Source organism: Pristiophorus japonicus, chromosome 15 (genome assembly GCF_044704955.1).
Source record: "Pristiophorus japonicus isolate sPriJap1 chromosome 15, sPriJap1.hap1, whole genome shotgun sequence".
NCBI classification, from domain to species: domain Eukaryota; kingdom Metazoa; phylum Chordata; class Chondrichthyes; family Pristiophoridae; genus Pristiophorus; species Pristiophorus japonicus.
Genome location: NC_091991.1, coordinates 16,205,772 through 16,227,563, shown reverse-complemented (window position 1 = coordinate 16,227,563; position 21,792 = coordinate 16,205,772). Strand labels below are relative to the sequence as shown.

Genomic DNA, 21,792 nt, shown 5'->3' with positions numbered 1-21,792 from the left:
CACCGTTGGGGGCTGTCCATTTCCACAAAATCTGCCTTCCCTTCCGGTCCAGTCACTCTAGCCCTTAATAGAATTTCCTTCACTTCCCCTTTGTGATCCTGATAAAAGTTTTGCAGGCCCTGATTCTTTCTACTGGGATCGTATGCTAGGGTCACGTGATAGGGTGCCTGCGGCAGGTCCAGAGACCACCACTGAGCGGTTCTAGTGGTATAATACTGCCGCTTAAGGGTTCCCTGTTTTACAATAATCCCATCATCTCCACACTCCAAATGCAACTGGAATTTGCAGAGGAGGTCTCTAGCCATCAAGTTACAGTCCAGATTGGTTGTGATAACAAATCGATGTTCCACCGATTCTTCCTGGTAACCCATTTTAACCGGTTCTGACACCGGGAATGTAGAGACTTGTCCCAGGAATCCTGACAGTCCCTGTGTTTCAGTGAAGGCGGGGAGTTTAAGCTTTGATTGTACAGAAGACATGAAGGCTCCCGTATCTATCAAGAAGGGTTGCCACTCATTCCGAATTGTTAACAATATCATCGGTTCGTCATCCGGGGAGGGTCCCTGCACGATCAAGCTGCGTAGTCAATACGAATCAGGGGACGGTTGGCCAAAGGGGTTGTTCTGGGAGAAGTTAGTGTAAGATCCCCGTCCTCTTCCCCCCTTCTCTTCCTCCTCTTCCTTTTTCGTGCTGACGGGAGGGACAATTTCTATTCCAATGTCCTTCTTGCCCACAAATAAAGCATCCATCTCGTCTTTCCCAGCCCCGACCTCTTCCCATACCAGGCTGGGGACAGTAGGGCGGTCCGTAATTAGCAGGGCCCGGGCCATTTGGGTGTTTGATATAACCGTATCCCTGTTTATCCACCCAACCCTGCACGCAATACTGTGGTTCCATCTGGTATCCCCTTGGGTCAGGTTTTGGTCCTTCCACCCGAGGCGGCTCCTTACTGATGGGCTTCTGAAGGGTCGTGGTGAGAGCATTAAAGATAGTGTTTAGGCGATCCTGGACATCGTTAGGGTGAGCAACCACCAATGCATCATGAGTAGCACGTCCTAGGTGAGTTAGAAATCGGGCATGCTCAGTTGGGCTCAGGGTTTGCTTTACCAGGGCCCACAGGTCCCTTGATTCTGCATTATATCCATGCATGTCGAGGTCACTCCGTGAAATCGGAGGTCAGGGTTAAGTTAGGTTTGTGGATCCCTTTCAGCTTATTTATCTTAGCCTTTTAACTCTTCAATTTGTTTTGTTTATCTATTTCTTTATTGTATCAGGCAAGTATTATTACATAAGCTAGTTCTGTTTTTATTTTTATTCTGACTATCGCACCATTCCTCTGTTAGGTGAGTCTTTTTTCTATTAAGAAATCCAAATTGATAATGTTCAGTATGAAACGGCTGTCAATGGAAAGGGTTAACTCCTTTACAGGTTTGTAAGAAGACCTGATGTCATTACGTGACTTCATGTAACCATCTGAAAAAAAAAAATCTTTTCATCAGGAAAGGCAGCATTTTTTAACTTCTTATTCAAGTACTTGCCAAAGATATATATATATATTTTTTAAATTGATTTAAAACGAGACCACACACTTGTTTACTGAAATTCAATTTCGTCATCAGCCTCGGTCAACGCAAAGCCAACCATTTTAACTAAGTCGTCTATCGATACATTTCTCAGAGGTCCCAGTGGAACTCTGAGTACGTTTCTCGTGCGTGCACTCTTTCTTTAAGACGTCTACAGTTTTTAATATGTCCTCCTTCGGTCAATGAAAGCCCTAATTTAATGGAGTTTTTCTGCCAACTCGACAGGAGTGATTTTTTTTTTAAAAGACTGCAGTGGAATTTTTCTCATAATTTAAAATCTCAGAACATTTTTTTTTCTTTCAGCACCTATTTAGTACGTTACTTTTTTTTTGTCTTTTCCATAACTAGAGAGAAGGCTGGCATGTAGGCTGTGGACTGCTTTTCGTTATCTCAATTGTTCCAGCCTCAAGGTCGTGTTATTTAATATAATATATTTTTTTGAATCCTTTTGAATCCATCTCAGTTGTTTTGCTGTGCCTTCTTTGAATGTTTTCTTTCGACAAGTAAGTGAGCATGTCAAATCCTTTTTTTTAAAACCACCGGGACCATGTATTTTTTTCTTTTTTTTTTTACTCAACAAACCTATCCTTTGTGCATTTCCTGGCTCCGTAACTTATCATCCGAATATACGTAATTCAATAAGGTTCACACACTTAAACTTCCCACATACAGGACAACACTACGAAGGGTTAAAAAAAAACTTTCATTCTGTTTGAAAAAGTGGGTGGAGCAAAAACAAACCACAACTCCCCAGCTTTTTTTTTTACACAGTAAAAATCACACAAGCATTTCTCATTTAAAACAAAACGTTCACAAGTCTCTTTTCTTTCCTATTAATTTTTGGATCCATGATTGATCATCTATCCCTATCTAGCTCTAACTATCCCTACTTTCCGTGTCGCCGCACAGATCTACTTCGAAGCTATCTTTCCAAGTCGCCGCTTGGTTTGCGTCACCGCGCAAGACTTACCTAGTCTAACCTATCTTTCCAAGTCGCCGCTTGGTTTGCGTCACCGCGCAATTTCCCTATCTCTATCCCTATTCTAAGTTTGAAAGGTATTCACCAGATTGTCCTGGATCTCGTTCAGACACTACCTGAGAACCAGCGAGTGGCTAAACTTTCCTCAGACTTTTGAAACCGGGGGAAACTGGAGCAGTATTTAAATCATACTCACTCCAGTGGCCACTTTCCCCTCGTCTCGTCCAAGGCTAGTCTGGCTCTTAATTAGCAAGTTTTCGGCAGTCGTCCGTTGAGATCCCACTTCTGACACCAAATGTTGATTTCTGGATTCTTTTACCTCAATCTGGTTCAGCAAAATTACTGAAACCATTACAGTTTGTGCTTTAAACAAAGCAAGCTTTTATTTAAAAAGCAAATCCCGATCGGGGACCTTATCAGACAGAAGGAATGCAAGTCTGTTCGAACACACCCACTTCCTATGGACAAAGTGACGTTACATTGTAAAGGGACGATGGTTATACATTTTCGGCAAAAGATAACAAGATAGGGCTAGTTCAGCCTATCTCTTTTGATCCCTCTTTCCCTTTGTACACTCATAAGCTGACCTAAGTATGGTCTGATTTTAAACAAAGACCTTCTGTTAATGTTTCAGGTTAATAACATGATTTAATAAGACCTTGAGGTTTTTCTGCAAGCTGTGGGTTTTGTTTCAATATGTGTTAGTGTTGTAACATTTCGCAGTCTCGAATCTGAGATGTCATGGCTATTCCTCTATGAATTCTTTGTTAGCTTATACTGTCCCTATACAATTCCCACGTTCTCAACTTCAATGTCTCTGTACATTTTTAAACATTCACACTAGCAGACCTCTTAATGAGACCACTATTCAGAGATCATGTTGTTGCAAGGGGATGGGGTGCTGCACAGCACCACAAGTCCGAAATTTACACCCTAGGATCTAACATATGCCACCATACAACAGATGTAACTTAGACCAGCGGCTGATGAAAGCTGATGTAGGGATCTTAAAGGTGAATTGCTGTGTTTCATTGTGCTGTTAGATAGATCATCATAACTTAACTTTAGTCAATTTGTTTTGCTCTTTATTTTGGAGCCTCCTAGCTTCATTTGGAAATCTCTTTTGAGACTGCTGCCAGGATTCTTCTTTTTAGGGCAGAGTTCTGGCAGGGTGGAACTCCACCTTCAATCTCAGGATCAGTTCCAACCCCAATCCATATCCCTTGGTAAGGGGTCATTTAATATTAATGGTGGACTTCTGGCAGAATTTTTGCCACCAAGAAATGAGCCCACTAGTACAAGGATGCAAAATCCCAGCAATTGATACTAGAGAGGCTCACTTAACTTTTTTTTAAGCAGGCATAATAGCTCCCCTCATTGGTAACCTGTGCAGCCATCTTTTTCTTCAACACAGAAGAGCCTCAGGTCATCTCAGGCGGAGTGGCTGACAGCCGTTCCACCTTACAAGGTAGATCAGGGTGGTGCTGCTGAAGTTCCTTTGAGGGCACTGGTGGATTAGACCACATAAATAATCCCAACCCTGCAATCTGTGACTGCAGCCTACTGCATGTGTGACCTGGAGTCCCGGTCTGCCACTCTTGCACTGGTGGAGTAGGTCTCCAGGAATATCAGGCTTATTATTTTTCTTTCCCAGAAACCAATCAAAAAGCATCTTACTTACATCACGATTGCTCACAAATCTTTTCATATTCTCTCAATGGAAACCTGCCCCTATTCAGCAGGCCCATCCTTTTCCCCTCAGCTTGCCACAACATCAGAACCTTCAATTTGCAATGCTTCAGGAGATCAAGCATATACAAGCTGTGAATCTTAGGCCACATGCAGCACCAAGTACTGGCAACCTTGGCTTGAAGCTCAGGCAACTCAGTCCTATTTACGCTTTTATTTCTTATTTGCTGATTTGTCTTGTTGAATTTTATGGGATTGGAGATTTAAAAAAATCTGTCTTTAACGCTACAGGTGGATAAATTCTAAATCAGATCAGAAAGATCTGTTAACATAAGCAACTTACAATATATGCAAATGAATGTGGATTTAAACTTTATATATGGCCCTGAAGCTCTATAGTATTTATCTATGCGACCCACAAAGATAAAAAGCATAGCTGCCCCGTATTAGTTTACCAAAATGTTTTTGTTATTTGGCTAATGCTTTAACAAATCTTCAAACTGGGACTGTTAGCTCCTTCTGACAGCAGGTACTCTGCATCAGCAGGCGTGATTTGATCTGAGCCCATTTGAAGTGTAATATTCTACTAGAAAATTGGATGCCAATGTGAAGTAGCAACTTCTTTTTTATCTTGTTCCAGGCAGTCCTGTTATATAACCAAACCTCACATTTGACATTTGATTGAAGATAGTGACAAAAGGTCTTTTGGATATCTTTCAACTTCTGCGTTTTAAAACTTTTTACCATCCAATTGATATACGAAGAAAGAAAGAACTTGCATTTATATAGAACCTTGTACAACCTCAATGTCCCAAAGCTCTTCAATTCCAATTAAGTAATTTTGAAATGTAGTCACTGCAAATGATGGATGATACATTTTTGAAATTAGGGTTGTCCTCACTGTTATATATGTATACTTGCATTTACTCTGTACAGCCATCAGAGGGCTCATCCCCTGGAGTCCCAAGGGATCCCATAATCCCTTGGGAGCACAGGTATATAAAGAGGCTTCACAGGTTGGAGAGGCACTCTGGAGACCTGCAATAAAAGACCAAGGTCATACTTTACTTTGAGCTCACAGTGTTCAGTCTGACTCTTTCTCTATACACTGCAACTGGCGACGAGATACAGATAGCGAACCCAAAGATGCAGAGAACAGTGGGCATCCTGAAGACATTTTCGGAAGGAGATGATTGGGAAACTTTTGTGGAGCAAAAAATACTTCGTGGCCAACGAGCATTCGAAATAAAGTAAATGAGTTGACGGCACAAATCATAACAAATGGGTATGATTTGGTGGCCATTACAGAAACATGGTTGCAGGGTGGCCAAGACTGGGAATTAAACATACAGGGGTATCTGACAATTCGGAAGGATAGACAAGAAAGGAAAGGAGGTGGGGTAGCTCTGTTAATAAAGGATGATATCAGGGCAGTTGTGAGAGATGATACTGGCTCGAATGAACAAAATGTTGAATCATTGTGGGTGGAGATTAGAGATAGTAAGGGGAAAAAGTCACTGGTGGGCGTAGTTTATAGGCCCCCAAATAATAACTTCACGGTGGGGCGGACAATAATCAAGGGAATAATAGAGGCATGTGAAAAAGGAACGGCAGTAATCATGGGGGATTTTAACCTACATATCGATTGGTCAAATCAAATCGCACGGGGTAGCCTTGAGGAGGAATTCATAGAATGCATACGGGATTGTTTCTTAGAACAGTATGTTACAGAACCTACAAGGGAGCAAGCTATCTTAGATCTGATCCTGTGTAATGAGACAGGAATAATATACGATCTCCTAGTAAAAGATCCTCTCGGAATGAGTGATCACAGTATGGTTGAATTTGTAATACAGATTGAGGGTGAGGAAGTAGTCTCTCAAACGAGCGTACTATACTTAAACAAAGGGCACTACAGAGGGATAAGGGCAGAGTTAGCTAAAGTAGACTGGGAACACAGACTAAACGGTGGCACAATTGAGGAACAGTGGAGGACTTATAAGGAGCTCTTTCATAATGCTCAACAAAAATATATTCCAGTGAAAAAGAAGGGCAGTAAGAGAAGGGATAACCAGCCGTGGATAACCAAGGAAATAAAGGAGAGTATCAAATTAAAAACCAATGCGTATAAGGTGGCCAAGGTTAGTGGTAAACTAGAAGATTGGGAAAATTTTAAACGACAGCAAAGAATGACTAAGAAAGCAATAAAGAAAGGAAAGATAGATTACGAAAGTAAACTTGCGCAAAACATAAAAACAGATAGTAAAAGCTTTTACCAATATATAAAACGGAAAAGAGTGACTAAAGTAAATGTTGGTCCCTTAGAAGATGAGAAGGGGGATTTAATAATGGGAAATGTGGAAATGGCTGAGACCTTAATCAATTATTTTGCTTCGGTCTTCACAGTGGAAGACACAAAAACCATGCCAAAAATTGCTGGTCACGGAAATGTTGGAAGGGAGGAACTTGAGACGATCACCATCACTAGGGAGGTAGTGCTGGACAGGCTAATGGGGCTCAAGGTAGACAAGTCCCCTGGTCCTGATGAAATGCAGCCCAGGGTATTAAAAGAGATGGCGGAAGTTATAGCAGATGCATTTGTTATAATCTACCAAAATTCTCTGGACTCTGGAGAGGTACCAGCGAATTGGAAAGCAGCTAATGTAACGCCACTGTTTAAAAAAGGGGGCAGACAAAAGGCAGGTAACTATAGGCCGGTTAGTTTAACATCTGTAGTGGGGAAAATGCTTGAAGCTATCATTAAGGAAGAAATAGCAGGACATCTAGATAGGAATAGCGCAATCAAGCAGACACAACATGGATTCATGAAGGGGAAATCATGTTAACTAATTTATTGGAATTCTTTGAGGATATAACGAGCATGGTGGATAGAGGTGTACCGATGGATGTGGTGTATTTAGATTTCCAAAAGGCATTCGATAAGGTGCCACACAAAAGGTTACTGCAGAAGATAAAGGTACGTGGAGTCAGAGGAAATGTATTTGCATGGATCGAGAATTGGCTGGCTAACAGAAAGCAGAGAGTCGGGATAAAAGGGTCCTTTTCGGGTTGGAAATCGGTGGCTAGTGGTGTGCCACAGGGATCGGTGCTGGGACCACAACTGTTTACAATATACATAGATGACCTGGAAGAGGGGACGGAGTGTAGTGTAACAAAATTTGCAGATGAGACAAAGATTAGTGGGAAAGCGGGTTGTGTAAAGGACACAGAGAGCCTGCAAAGAGATTTAGATCGGTTAAGCGAATGGGCTAAGGTTTGGCAGATGGAATACAATGTCGGAAAGTGTGAGGTTATCCACCTTGGGAAAAAAAAACAGTAAAAGGGAATATTATTTGAATGAGGAGAAATTACAACATGCTGCGGTGCAGAGCGACTTGGGGGTCCTTGTGCATGAATCCCAAAAAGTTAGTTTGCAGGTGCAGCAGGTAATCAGGAAGGCGAATGGAATGTTAGCCTTCATTGCGAGAGGGATGGAGTACAAAAGCAGGGAGGTCCTGCTGCAACTGTACAGGGTATTGGTGAGGCCGCACCTGGAGTACTGCGTGCAGTTTTGGTCACCTTACTTAAGGAAGGATATACTAGCCTTGGAGGGGGTACAGAGACGATTCACTAGGCTGATTCCGGAGATGAGGGGGTTACCTTATGATGATAGATTGAGTAGACTGGGTCTTTACTCGTTGCAGTTCAGAAGGATAAGGGGTGATCTTATAGAAACATTTAAAATAATGAAAGGGATAGACAAGATAGAGGCAGAGAGGTTGTTTCCACTGGTTGGGGAGACTAGAACTAGGGGGCACAGCCTCAAAATACAGAGGAGCCAATTTAAAACCGAGTTGAGAAGGAATTTTTTCTCCCAGAGGGTTGTGAATCTGTGGAATTCTCTGCCCAAGGAAGCAGTTGAGGCTAGTTCATTGAATGTATTCAAATCACAAATAGATAGATTTTTAACCAATAAGGGAATTAAGGGTCATGGGGAGCGGGCGGGTAAGTGGAGCCGAGTCCACTGCCAGATCAGCCATGATCTTATTGAATGGCGGAGCAGGCTCGAGGGGCTAGATGGCCGACTCCTGTTCCTAATTCTTATGTTCTTATGTTAGAGCGCTGCCAAACATAGAGCGATCCCCCTCACGATCTGTGGGGCACCGACGTATGGCCTCATGAAGAATCTGCTCACTCCAGCGAAACCCACGGAGAAATTGTATGATGATTGTGCACACTGGTCCGAGAGCATTTGAACCCAAAGGAAAGCGTTCTGATGGCGAGGTACCGGTTCTACACCTACAAAAGGTCTAAAGGCCAGGAAGTGGCGAGTTATGTCGCCGAGCTGAGGCGCCTTGCAGGACATTGCGAATTTGAAGGACATTTGGAGCACATGCTCAGAGACTTTTTCGTACTTGGTATTGGCCACGAAACCATACTTCGCAAGCTTTTGACTGTAGAGACCCCAACCTTGAGTAAGGCCATAGCGATAGCCCAGGCATTCATTGCCACCAGTGACAATAGTAAGCAAATCTCTCAGCACACAAATGCTGCTACAAGTACTGTGAACAACATGATGGAATCATGGGACACCTCCAACGAGTGTGCAGGCAAGCTGCTAAGCCTGTTAAACCTGCAAACCACCACATTGCAGAGGAGGATAGATCCATGGAGGATCACTACGAACCAGAGTCTCAGATAGAGGAGGCAGAGGTACATGGGGTGCACACATTCACCACGAATTATCCCCTGATAATGCTGAATGTTGAATTAAATGGACTCCCAATGTCAATGGAGCTGGACACGGGCGCGAGCCAGTCCATCATGGGCAAAAAGACTTTCAAAAGATTGTGGTGCAACAAGGCCTCAAGGCCAGTCTTAACTCCAGTTCGTATGAGACTAAGAACTGATTCCTGTAATCGGCAGTGTTACCATAAAGGTCTCCTACGATGGAGCGGTGCACAAACTACCACTCTGGGTGGTATCGGGCGATGGTTCCACGCTGCTCGGCAGGAGCAGGCTGGGAAAGATACGCTGGAACCGGGACAACGTCCGAGCGCTATCGCCCACTGACGACACTTCTTGTGTCCAGGTCTTAAACAAATTTCCTTCGCTGTTCGAACCAGGCTTCGGGAAATTCCAAGGAGCAAAATTGCAGATCCACTTAACTCCGGGGGTGTGACCCATCCATCACAAGGCGAGAGCAGTACCGTACATGAAAGGGTAGAGATCGAGCTAGACCGGCTGCAATGAGAGGGCATCATTTCACCTATCGAGTTCAGCGACTGGGCCACTCCTATTGTTCTAGTCCTCAAGGGAGACAGCACTGCCAGAATCTGTGGCGATTACAAAGTAACTGTCAATCGTTTCTCCCTGCAGGACCAGGACCAATACCCACTATCAAAAGCAGACGACCTCTTTGCAATGCTGGCAGGAGGAAAGACGTTCACGAAGCTGGATCTGACTTCAGCTTACATGACGCATGAAGGCTCTCACCTGCATCAACACACACAAAGATCTTTTTGTTTATATCAGGTGCCTGTTTGGAATCCGATCAGCGGCGGCGATATTCCAGAGAAACATGGAAAGTTAAGTGAAGTTAGTCCCGCACAATGTAGTCTTTCAGGACGACATCTTGGTCACAGGTCGGAACACAGCCAAGCATCTGCAGAACCTGGAGGAGGTTCTTAGTCGACTCAACCGCGTGGGGCTCAGGTTAAAATGCTCAAAGTGCATCTTCCTGGCGCCTGAAGTGGAGTTTCTGGGAAGGAGGATTGCGGCGGACGGCCTCAGGCCCACCAACGCAAAGACGACGGCAATCGAGAACGCACCGAGGCCACAGAACGTAACGGAGCTGCGGTTGTTTCTGGGACTCTTGAACTACTTTGGTAACTTCTTACCAGGTCTCAGCACACTGCTGGAACCACTATGTTACTACGAAAAGGGGGTAAATGGGTTTGGGGCAAAAGCCAAGAAAATGCCTTTGTAAAAGCGAGAAAATTGTTATGCTCAAACAAATTGCTTGTGTTGTATGATCCATGTAAACGTGTAGTACTAGCATGTGATGCGTCGTCATATGGCGTCAGGTGTGTATTGCAACAAGCCAATGATTTCAGGAAACTGCACCCAGTTGCTTATGCATCCAGAAGTCTGTCCAAGGCTGAGAGCCTACAGCATGATTGAAAAATAAGCGTTAGCGTGTGTCTGTGGGGTAAAGAAAATGCATCAATACCTTTTTGGGCTAAAATTCGAATTGGAAACTGACCATAAGCCACTTATATCCCTGTTTTCCGAGAGTAAAGGGATAAATACCAATGCATCGGCCCGCATCCAGAGATGGGCTCTCACATTGTCCGCATACAACTATGCCATCCGCCACAGGCCAGGCACAGAAAACTGCACCGATGCTCTCAGCAGGCTGCCATTGCCCACCATGGGGGTGGAAATGGCGCAGCCCGCGGATCTTGCCATGGTTATGGAAGCATTTGAGAGTGAGCAATCACCCGTCACTGCCCGGTAGATCAAAACCTGGACAAGCCAGGACCCCTTATTATCTCTAGTCAAAAGCTGTGTGCTTCACGAGAGCTGGTCCAGTGTCCCAGTGGAAATGCAGGAAGAGATAAAGCTGTTCCAGTGGCGCAAAGATGAAATGTCTATACAGGCAAACTGCCTTAAGAACATAAGAACATAAGAATTAGGAACAGGAGTAGGCCATCTAGCCCCTCGCGCCTGCTCAGTCATTCAATAAGATCATGGCTGATCTGGCCGTGGACTCAGCTCCACTTACCCGCCTGCTCCCCATAACCCTTAATTCCCTTATTGGTTAAAAATCTATCTATCTGTGACTTGAATACATTCAATGAGCTAGCCTCAACTGCTTCCTTGGGCAGTGAATTCCACAGATTCACAACCCTCTGGGAGAAGAAATTCCTTCTTAACTCGGTTTTAAATTGGCTCCCCCGTATTTTGAGGCTGTGCCCCCTAGTTCTAGTCTCCCCGACCAATGGAAACAACCTCTCCGCCTCTATCTTGTCTATCCCTTTCATTATTTTAAATGTTTCGATAAGATCACCCCTTATCCTTCTGAACTGCAACGAGTAAAGACCCAGTCTACTCAATCTATCATCATAAGGTAACCCCCTCATCTCCGGAATCAGCCTAGTGAATCGTCTCTGTACCCCCTCCAAAGCCAGTATATCCTTCCTTAAGTAAGGTGACCAAAACTGCACGCAGTACTCCAGGTGCGGCCTTACCAATACCCTATACAGTTGCAGCAGGACCTCCCTGCTTTTGTACTCCATCCCTCTCGCAATGAAGGCCAACATTCCATTCGCTTTCCTGATTACCTGCTGCACCTGCAAACTAACTTTTTGGGTTTCATGCACAAGGACCCCCAAGTCGCTCTGCACCTCAGCATGTTGTAATTTCTTCCCATTCAAATAATAGTCCCTTTTACTGTTTTTTTTCCCAAGGTGGATGACCTCACACTTTCCGACATTGTATTCCATCTGCCAAACCTTAGCCCATTCACTTAACCTATCCAAATCTCTTTGCAGCCTCTCTGTGTCCTCTACACAACCCGCTTTCCCACTAATCTTTGTGTCATCTGCAAATTTTGTTACACGACACTCTGTCCCCTCTTCCAGGTCATCTATGTATATTGTAAACAGTTGTGGTCCCAGCACCGATCCCTGTGGCACACCACTAGCCACCGATTTCCAACCCGAAAAGGACCCTTTTATCCCGACTCTCTGCTTTCTGTTCGCCAGCCAATTCTCTATCCATGCTAATACATTTCCTCTGACTCCGCGTTCCTCTATCTTCTGCAGTAACCTTTTGTGTGGCACCTTATCGAATGCCTTTTGGAATTCTAAATACACCACATCCATCGGTACACCTCTATCCATCATGCTCGTTATATCCTCAAAGAATTCCAGTAAATTAGTTAACATGATTTCCCCTTCATGAATCCATGCTGCGTCTGCTTGATTGCACTATTCCTATCTAGATGTCCTGCTATTTCTTCCTTAATGATAGTTTCAAGCATTTTCCCCTACTCGATTGCCTTCCATGGGGCAATCGAGTAGTGGTCCCCAAGAAGGGCATAGAGACCTTCATCAATGACCTCCACAGTACCCACCCAGGCATCGTAATGATGAAAGCGATAGCCAGATCCCACGTGTGGTGGCCCGGTATCGATGCGGACTTAGAGTCCTGCGTTCACAGATGCAATACATGCTCGCAGTTAAGCGATGTACCCAGGGAGGCACCGCTAAGTTTATGGTCGTGGCCCTCAAAACCGTGGTCTAGGGTACACGTCGACTATGCAGGCCCGTTCTTGGGTAAAATGTTCCTTGTGGTTGTAGACGCGTACTCCAAGTGGATTGAATGTGAGATAATGTCGGCTAATACGTCCGCTGCCACCACTGAAAGCCCGCGGGCCATGGTTGCCACACACGGCTTACCTGATGGCCTGGTGAGCGACAACGAGCCATGTTTCACCAGTGCTGAGTTCAAAGAATTCATGACCCGCAATGGGATCAAACATGTCACATCTGCCCCGTTTAAACCAGCGACCAATGGTCAGGCAGAGAGAGCAGTGCCAACCATCAAGCAAGGCTTGAAGAGGGTAACTGAAGGCTCACTGTAGACTCGCCTATCCAGAGTCCTGCTTAGCTACTGCACGAGACCCCTTTCACTCACTGGGATCCCACCTGCTGAACTGCTCATGAAAAGAGCACTTAAGACAAGGCTCTCATTAGTTCACCCTGATCTACATGAACAGGTAGAGAGCAGGCTGCTTCAACAAAGTGCATACCATGATAGCGCAAATGTGTCACGCGAGATTGAAATCAATGATTCTGTATTTGTTTTAAATTATGGACAAGGTCCCAAGTGGCTTCCCGGCACTGTCGTGGCCAAAGCAGGGAGCAGGGTGTTTCGGGTCAAACTTTCAAATGGACTCATTCACTGGAAACACTTGGACCAAATCAAACTCAGATTCATGGACTATCCTGAGCAACCCACCTTGGACCCTACCTTTTTTGATCCCCCAACATACACACCAGTGGCAGCCGGCACCACGGTTGACCACAAAGCAGAACCCATCATCCACAGTAGCCCTGCAGGGCTCAACACACCAGGCAGCCCAGCAAGGCCAACTGCACAGCAGCCCAGTGAGGGCCCAACAAATGATTCAACAACACCAGCTTTCACACCGAGACGATCAACCAGGGCAAGAAGGGCCCCAGATCGACTCACATTGTAAATAGTTATACTATTGACTTTGGGGGGGTGAGTGTTATATATGTAAACTTGCATTTACTCTGTACAGCCACCAGAGGGCTCATCCCCTGGAGTCCCAAGGGATCCCATAATCCCTTGGGAGTACAGGTATATAAAGAGGCTTCACACATTGGAGGCTCTCTGGAGACCTGCAATAAAAGACCAAGGTCACACTTTACTTTGAGCTGTGTTCAGTCTGACTCTTTCTCCATTCACTACAATTACCTTGTGGAGTACTTCCCTCCAAAGGTTATTGAAGGTACATTGATTCCAAATCTTATATGCAGCAGTTTGTTAATACATGCATTGACAGTATCAAGCCCCTGCCAATTATAGCTGGAGACAGATATAAAGTACATTAAGGTAACTGAGATGTCAGTATTATCAGAATCAGCAAAGCAAGATTCCAAACCAATAACCAAAATAGAGAAAATGTCTGGTTTGCACAGGTTTGCATGGGTCAGGCAAGCACCTGCAACACTTTGGATGCATCAGCAGCATCGACCTGCCCATTTCTGCTGGAAACTCCATTGTCCACCTGCTTATGGGGGGGGAGGCGGGGCGGGGGGGTGGTGGGGTGGATTATCCGGGGCTCCCCTGACTTTAGCCTTGGTCATATTGATCCTCTGGGGAAGGGGTATGTTCTGTGAAATTAAAAAAAAACTTTTGACATCCATGCCACCTCCCTGGCCCGGTCCTCACTGGTGAGGCCCACGCACACCCTTGTGGAAGCCAGCATTACTCCACTTATTCAGCCTACTATATGTCTCTACTACACCAGATCCCGACTGTGGCCTAGGAGAGGGACTCCTGCCTTAGGGAGTCCCCTCCCCTGGCTTGGCCCCAACTATCATTTGCAAGGGGCGGATAGATCTCCAAAATTTTCTTGGGGGTTCAGTAGAGTTATGGCAGTAGACTGGCAGAACCCCCGAAGAATATTTAGGCCATTAAAATTTCTAGCTCTTAGAGGATAAATAAATACTGTTTTTTTTTCTTTTTCAGACCATCCAATATATTCTTTACAGAGTATCAGAGTACACCTATGACCAGTGTACATTATTTTATTTCTAATGCAGAGAGAGATTGAATTCAGAAACTTGAAAAGAGGAGAAAGGGCACACCAGGTGTCACATCTACATTTATACTTCATGCTGTGCTATGGGATGTCAGTCAATATCTACAAAAATAACTTTCTTCACTTTAACCTCTTCCTCCTAGGTTATCTGACTTCCAAATCTCCATCATAAGTACCTTCATTATTTACCCTGAGAAGTGCAGCATTTAGCTTTTGTATCCGTTTCATTTTAACTTATCTCCCTGGGGTTTTTAATCGAAGTGCACCCAAATTCTCAATACGTGTACTCAGGCAGGAAGCTCTGCATCAGGAATATTGAAGGGAAAACTTATTATTGGCTACTTGAGAGTTGTTCAATCTGTTAGCCACTAGCCACATGTAGCGAATTGGGAATTGAGATGTGGCACACTGCACTCCTGATTAGTAATAAATAATTAGTAATAGACACCGTTGTTGGCCATGTGATCTCAATATTCATTTGCATAGCGTATACATTTGTACTGTAACTTTTTTGTGCATTTATTGGTAAGATGAAGAGCAGAGTGTGCAAATATGTTTTGATCATTGTGCTTTATTTTCTTGGTTACTAAATAATGGTAAACGTTTGTTTAAATATATACACTATTTTGAAGTATATTTACTGGTGTTGTATCTGTGCAAGTAAAGTGTTTTTGAATATAATAGTGCATGTGGGCAAAATGGTGTTACGCTTGCCACATCTGTGGTTGCTCAGTAATTTGCATTAGGCAACATTGCTTCTAAAACATCAATAATTTCTTTTACCAGTAGATGGTGCTATTAAACTAGTCATTGTAAAATGGCTTATGCAAATTTACTGAGGCTGAGCAGACTGTAATACTGTGTTGGAGTTTGATTTGGAGGTCCAGTGAATTTTAACTGCCAGACTTAATTTGAATGCTGTTAGTCAGCTGCTCAGCTGTTTCTGGTGGAAAGTGGCACCTGACTGGCGGGGAGGATGAAGATCAGGCAGCCCAGAGGCCTTGTGCTGACATCAGGAAAAGGATGCCACCAGCAAGTCAAGTCAAGTCCCTGGAGTGGGGGTGCTGTTGCAGGGTTTGACAGTTGGGGAGAAAAGCTTAGCCCAGGACAGCAGAAACCGAGACTATTTGGGCTCAAGTTTCGGCCTCAGTTGCTCCTGATTTTTTGGAGCAACTGGTGTAGAACGGAGTATCTTAGAAATTCAAATTCTCGACATTTAGTTTGCTCCAGTTCTAGTCAGTTAGAACAGTTTCACTTTGGAACAGAATTTTTTTTTCCAAAAGGGGGCGTGTCCGGCCACTTACGCCTGTTTTCAAAGTTTCGGCAGTGAAAACTTACTCCAAACTAACTTCGAATGGAGTAAGTGAAGATTTTTGTACGTTCGAAAAAACCTTGTCTACACTTTAGAAAATCAAGCATAGGTTACAAATTAGGTGTAGGGAATGGGGGGCGGGGGGTTTAAAAGGAAAGTTTACAAACATTAAACACTTCAGTTTTACAAATAAAGAGCCATCATCAATAATAAATGATAAATACATCAATAAATCAACCAATAAATCAATCAAAAAAAAATAAAAAATAATTTTAAAAAAATCAATAAATAAAACATTTTCTACTTACCGACTGCAGCACCGGGAGTCCTCCAACAGCGTGCTGGGACGGTCCCCCCAGTGTGTCTGTCAGTGTCTCTATCCGTCTGGCTGTGTGTGTGTCTCTCACTCTCTGTCTGTCGGTGTCTGTGTTTCTGACAGCGAGGGGAGGGGGAGAAAGGGGGGGGGGGAAGAAGGGGGTTGGGGGGGAGAAAGGGGGGGGAAGAGAGGATGTAGGGAGGAAGGGAGGGAGGGAAGGAGAGGGGGGGGGGGGGGGGGGGGAGGGAGAGAAGGAGGCTGAACGGCCGGGCCCCAAGACCTCGGGCTAGATTTACAGGTAGGTGGCGTCGGGTCTCGGGGGGGGGGTGGTGAGAGAGAGTCGCAGAGGTCTGGGGGGGGGGGGGGGGGGGAGAAAGTCACGGAGGTCCAGGGGGGTGTGGGGGGAGGGGAGAGAGAGAGAGAGTTGCAGAGGTCCGGGGGGGGGGGAAGAGAGAGTCGTGGAGGTCGGGTTGCCGGTGGGAGGGGGAGAGGTTGGAGCGGGAGTCGAGTCGGGTCAGGAGGAAGCAGGAGCTGGGCGTGAGAGGAGCCTTATTCACGCAGCCCCAGTGAGGCCATTCGGCCAGGGCTAGGGGCTGCGTGCTTCAGGCCCCTCCCACACAGTTTTGGGCGCCTGGAGCTACTGCACATGCGCGCCCACTGTAGCGCGCATGTGCAGAGGTCCCGGCACTGTTTTCAGCGCAGGGACCTGGCTCCGCCCCCAACAGCTCGTGCTGCGCTGCGCCCGGCTGCAGAAGACCTGCAGGGAGCCGGAGAATAGGGAAGTTCTTTTTAGGCGCGCTTTCTGGCGCGAAAAACGGGCGTCCAGGTCCGGGCTGTGCCGTTTTAGGCGTGTCCCGAAACTTGGGCCCTTTGTGTGGAACCCAGAGGAACTCATGCAGCTGCCAGTCCTAATATGGAAGGCTTTTTTTTCACAAAGTAACTATTTGGACTGCACTTTTTTTTGACAAACAGGCATCTGTCCAGCCCCACCGCAGGCCCATACTGCACTTTTTTGACCGACAGGCGACAAGCCATGATCCTGTCAAGCTCCACCCCATCCCCTCCCGGGCCCCGAATCATTCCCTCCAGCAGGACCTGTGGCCCGAGACTCTGCTGATTCCCTCGTCGACTTGCTCCCTACCCTCCCTTCAGGACTCGCTCCCTCACCGACTCACAGATCTCGCTCCCTCGCTAGGCCCCGACTCGCTCCCTTGCTAGGCCCCGACACACTCCCTCACAGGACTCGTTCCCTTGCTCGGCCCCAACTCGCTCCTTCGCAAGGCCCCAACTCACTCCCTCGCCAATTCGCAGGACTCGCTCCCTTGCTAGGCCCCATCTAGAAAAATAGCAACCTGCACCGTTAAACAGCACACTATTGGAGGGCTCACTGCCCAGTCAATGGAGAAGGTACTGTAGTGTCCTTACACCTTACTATAGAATTACATGAGGCATGTACTGCAGACAAGATCACTACGTGACCTGAACCTTTATTCCCAGGACCAAGAAATGCTGACCCTGCGTGGGACCTCCCTTTATATACCTGGATGACCAGGTGAGGAGTGTCTCCCACAAGTTCACCCCGTGTTCAGGGTGTGCATTTCTCAGGTGTATACAGTGTACAGTGTTGTTACATAAAGGTTCGTTATGTGAAGGTTACAAACATGACATCACCTCCCCCCAACGTCTTTGGGTCAAAGATTGAGTCTTTCAGGCGGTCGACGCTCTCTCGTGGAGCGCCGCAGTTGGGGCTCTGGTTGTTGAGCCTTGGCATGCGTCTCTGTCGCCTGAGGTGATTCCGGCCTGTCCGGGCTGGCCGCAGGGACTGTACATGCTGGTGAACGTCCTTGTTGCTCGTTCACTGGCAGTGGTGTGGGTAACATCTCATGATCTTCCTCAGTGTCCATGCTGAACCTTTTCTTTACTTGGTCCAGATGTTTGCGGCATATCTGCCCATTGTTAAGTCTGACCACTATGACCCTATTCCCCTCTTTGCCAATTACAGTACCCTCAAGCCACTTGGGTCCCAAAGCATGATTGAGAACGAATACATGGTCATCGATTTCTATGCATCTCCCCACTGAGTTGCGATCATGGCACTCTATTTGGGACTGGCGCTTGCCCTCAACAATGTCTGACAGGGCTGGATGAATGAGGGACAGCCGTGTTTTAAGCGTGCGTTTCATGAGTAGTTCCGCGGGCGGGACTCCCGTGAGCGAATGCGGGCGGGACCGATAGGTCAGCAGGAGGCGCGATAGGCGGTACTGAAGGGAGAGTCCTTGAATCCGGAGCATGCCCTGTTTTATGATTTGAACCGCACATTTCACCTGGCTATTGGAAGCCGGCTTAAACGGTGCTGTCCTGACGTGTTTGATACCATTACCCGACATAAACTCCTGGAATTCATAGCTCGTGAAACACGGGCCACTGTCGCTAGCCAGGATGTCCGGCAAGCCGTGGGTCGCAAAGACCGTACGCAGACTCTCCACAGTGGTGGATGTCGTGCACAAATTCAATATGATGCACTCGATCCATTTCGAGTATCCATCGACAACAATCAGGAACATTTTCCCCATGAACGGGCCCGCATAGTCAACATGAATACGTGACCATGGCCTGGTGGGCCAGGTCAAAGGGCTGAGTGGGGCCTCCCTCGGGGCATTTCCCAGCTGAGCACACGTCGTGCACCTGCGAACCCAGTGTTCCAGGTCTGAGTCAATTCCCGGCCACCATACATGTGACCGGGTAATGGCTTCATTAGCACGATGCCTAGGTGCTAGCTGTGGAGTTCCCTGATGAATGCTCCCCTTCCTTTCTGGGGCATGACTACCCGGCTGCCCCATAGCAGGCAGTCTGCTTGGATGGAGAGCTCGTCCATCCGTCTGTGAAACGGTCTGACCTCGGGGCACGCTTGGTGTGCGGGGGCCCAATCCCCAGTCAGGACACATTTCTTTATCAGGGATAGGAGGAGATCTGGTGGGCTGTGATGGGGGAGCCTGCAGTGTCGAAAGCCTCAATGGCCATGACCATCTCCGCGCTTTGCTCCGACGCCCCCTCAGTGGTCGCCAGTGGGAGCCTGCTGAGTGCGTCAGCGCAATTTTCGGTGCCTGGCCGGTGCCGTATGGTGTAGTCATACACAGCCAGCGTGAGGGCCCACCACTGTATGCGAGCTGATGCATTGGCATTGACAGCCTTGCTGTTGGACAACAGAGATGTTAATGGCTTGTGGTCCTTTTCTAACTCGAACCTTCTGCCGAAAAGGTGCATCTTTTTCACCCCGTAGACACATGCGAGTGCTTCCTTTTCAACCATCCCATATCCCCGTTCTGCCTCGGAGAGCGACCTGGAGGCATAAGCTACAGGTTGGAGTTGGCCCTCATCATTACTCTGCTGCAACACGCACCCAACCCCATAGGATGATGCATCACATGTTAAAACCAGTTTCTTACAGGGGTTGTACAAGGTCAACAGCTTGTTAGAACAAAGCAGGTTCCGCCACCGATTGAAAGCCCGTTCTTGACAGTCCCCCCAAAACCATTCACAACCATTACGCAGGAGCAGGTGTAGCAGCTCCAACAATGTGCTTAAGTTTGGCAGAAAGTTCTCGAAGTAGTTCAAGAGTCCCAGGAATGACCGCAACTCCGATGTGTTGCCGGGCTTGGGAGCACGACGGATCGCCTCAGTTTTGGATTCGGTCGTCCGGATTCGTCTGCGGCAACCCTCCTGCCCAAAAACTCGACCTCTGGGGCCAAAAACACACACTTGGACTTTAGTTGCTTGCCTACCCGGTCCAGTTGGCGTAGCACCTCCTCCAGGTTGTGGAGGTGTTCCTCGGTGTCTCGACCCGTGATTAGGATGTCATCTTGGAATACGATTGTTTCAGGAATGGATTTAAGCAAGCTTTCCATGTTCCTCTGGAAGATAGCGGCCGCTGAACGAATGCCAAATGGACACCTGTTGTAAACAAATAGCCCCTTGTGCGTAGTGATGGTGGTCAGAAGCTTGGATTCTTCAGCCAGTTCCTGAGTCATGTAGGCTGAAGTGAGGTCCAACTTGGTGAACAGCTTGCCACCTGCCAGCGTGGCAAAAAGATCCTCCGCTCTCGGAAGCGGGTTTTGGTCCTGTAGTGACACTCGGTTGATGGTGGCCTTGTAGTCGCCACAAATCCTGACCGAGCCATCCACTTTAAGGACAGGAACGATGGGGCTTGCCCAGTCACTGAATTCAACAGGCGAAATTATGCCCTCTCTTAGCAGCCTGTCCAACTCACTCTCAATTCTGTCACGCATCACATATGGCACGGCTCTGGCTTTGTGGTGCACTGGTCTGGTGTCCGGGGTGATGCGTATCACTACTTTGGTGCCCTTAAAAGTCCCGACACCTGGTTGAAAAAAGGACTCGAATTTCTGTAGGACCTGTGAGCATGAACTTGGCTCCACAGATGAAATGGCGTGCACATCCCCCCATTTCCAGTTCATCTTGGCTAACCAGCTCCTCCCCAAGAGTGCGGGACCATTCTCCGGGACAATCCAGAGTGGCAACCGGTTCTCCGATCCATTGTGTGTGACCACCAAGTTTGCACTGCCTAGCACTGGGATGATCTCGCTGGTATACGTCCGTAACTGCGTGTCAATGCGTTCCAGTTTGGGCCTGTTAGCTTTGAGTGGCCATAGTTTTTCAAATTGTTGGGCACTCATAAGTGACTGGCTGGTTCCTGTGTCCAGCTCCATGCATACCGGGATACCATTTAATAGGACTTATCATCATCATAGGTGGCGTTGTGGTATATGAGCTGTGGATGTCTGCCCCATGAACCCGCTGGACTTCAGCATCCATAGCTTTTCCCCAAGCATCAACCTGCCTTGCAGACCCCTCGTCTGGTTCCTCTGCCTCGTAAACTAGCCTCGCTATGGGCTTTCTGCACATTCTGGCCAAATGTCCACTGAAGTTAGTTTCTACAGATAAATTGTTGAAACCTACAGGTTTTCGCAGCATGTCTGCTACCGCACCTCAAGCATGAGCTGAGATTGTTGTGAACAAAGGAACTGTTATCAGGCATTCCTCTCTGATTGTCTTTTTGATTACTTCTGAGCATTCTGTTGGTGAATGTCAATGGTCTCATCCTAGGACGCATTGTCCCTTGTGATGGCGTGAATTGCCGATCTCTCTGCCATTGTCTCTGTTGCTGCCTGGGCGGTGTCAAATTGCCCTTGCCTGCCTGCAGGGTTCTGAGCCGCATTTACAATGTTAACTCCCTGGTCCATCGCCACGTTGGAACCAGGGCTGCGCGCGTAAATTATCTTGGTCTCCTCTTCACCTGACACAAAGGTCTGAGCTATCAAAGCTGCCCTTTCCAAAGTCAAGTCCTTGGTCTCAATAAGCTTCCTGAAAATCCCTGCATGATCAATGCCCTCAATGAAGAAATCCCTTAACATCTCCCCCCTGCAGGCATCTGTGAACTTAGAGGCTGGCCAAATGCCGAAGGTCCGCAATGAAATCCAATATGCTTTGTCCCTCCCGACGCCAGTGTGTATAGAACCGGTGCTGGGCCATGTG

The 21,792-nt window shown here is 46.8% G+C and overlaps 2 protein-coding genes across 7 annotated transcripts in view; one reads left to right on the top strand and one right to left on the bottom strand.

Moving 5' to 3' along the window:
- The window catches only part of ppfia2 (PTPRF interacting protein alpha 2), a 639,866-nt gene that overhangs the window by 99,897 nt on the left and 518,177 nt on the right, over positions 1–21,792 (top strand). The gene's annotated exons all lie outside the window — the stretch shown is intronic.
- Positions 1–21,792, bottom strand: part of LOC139280622 (endogenous retrovirus group PABLB member 1 Env polyprotein-like) — a 45,009-nt gene that overhangs the window by 4,152 nt on the left and 19,065 nt on the right. The gene's annotated exons all lie outside the window — the stretch shown is intronic.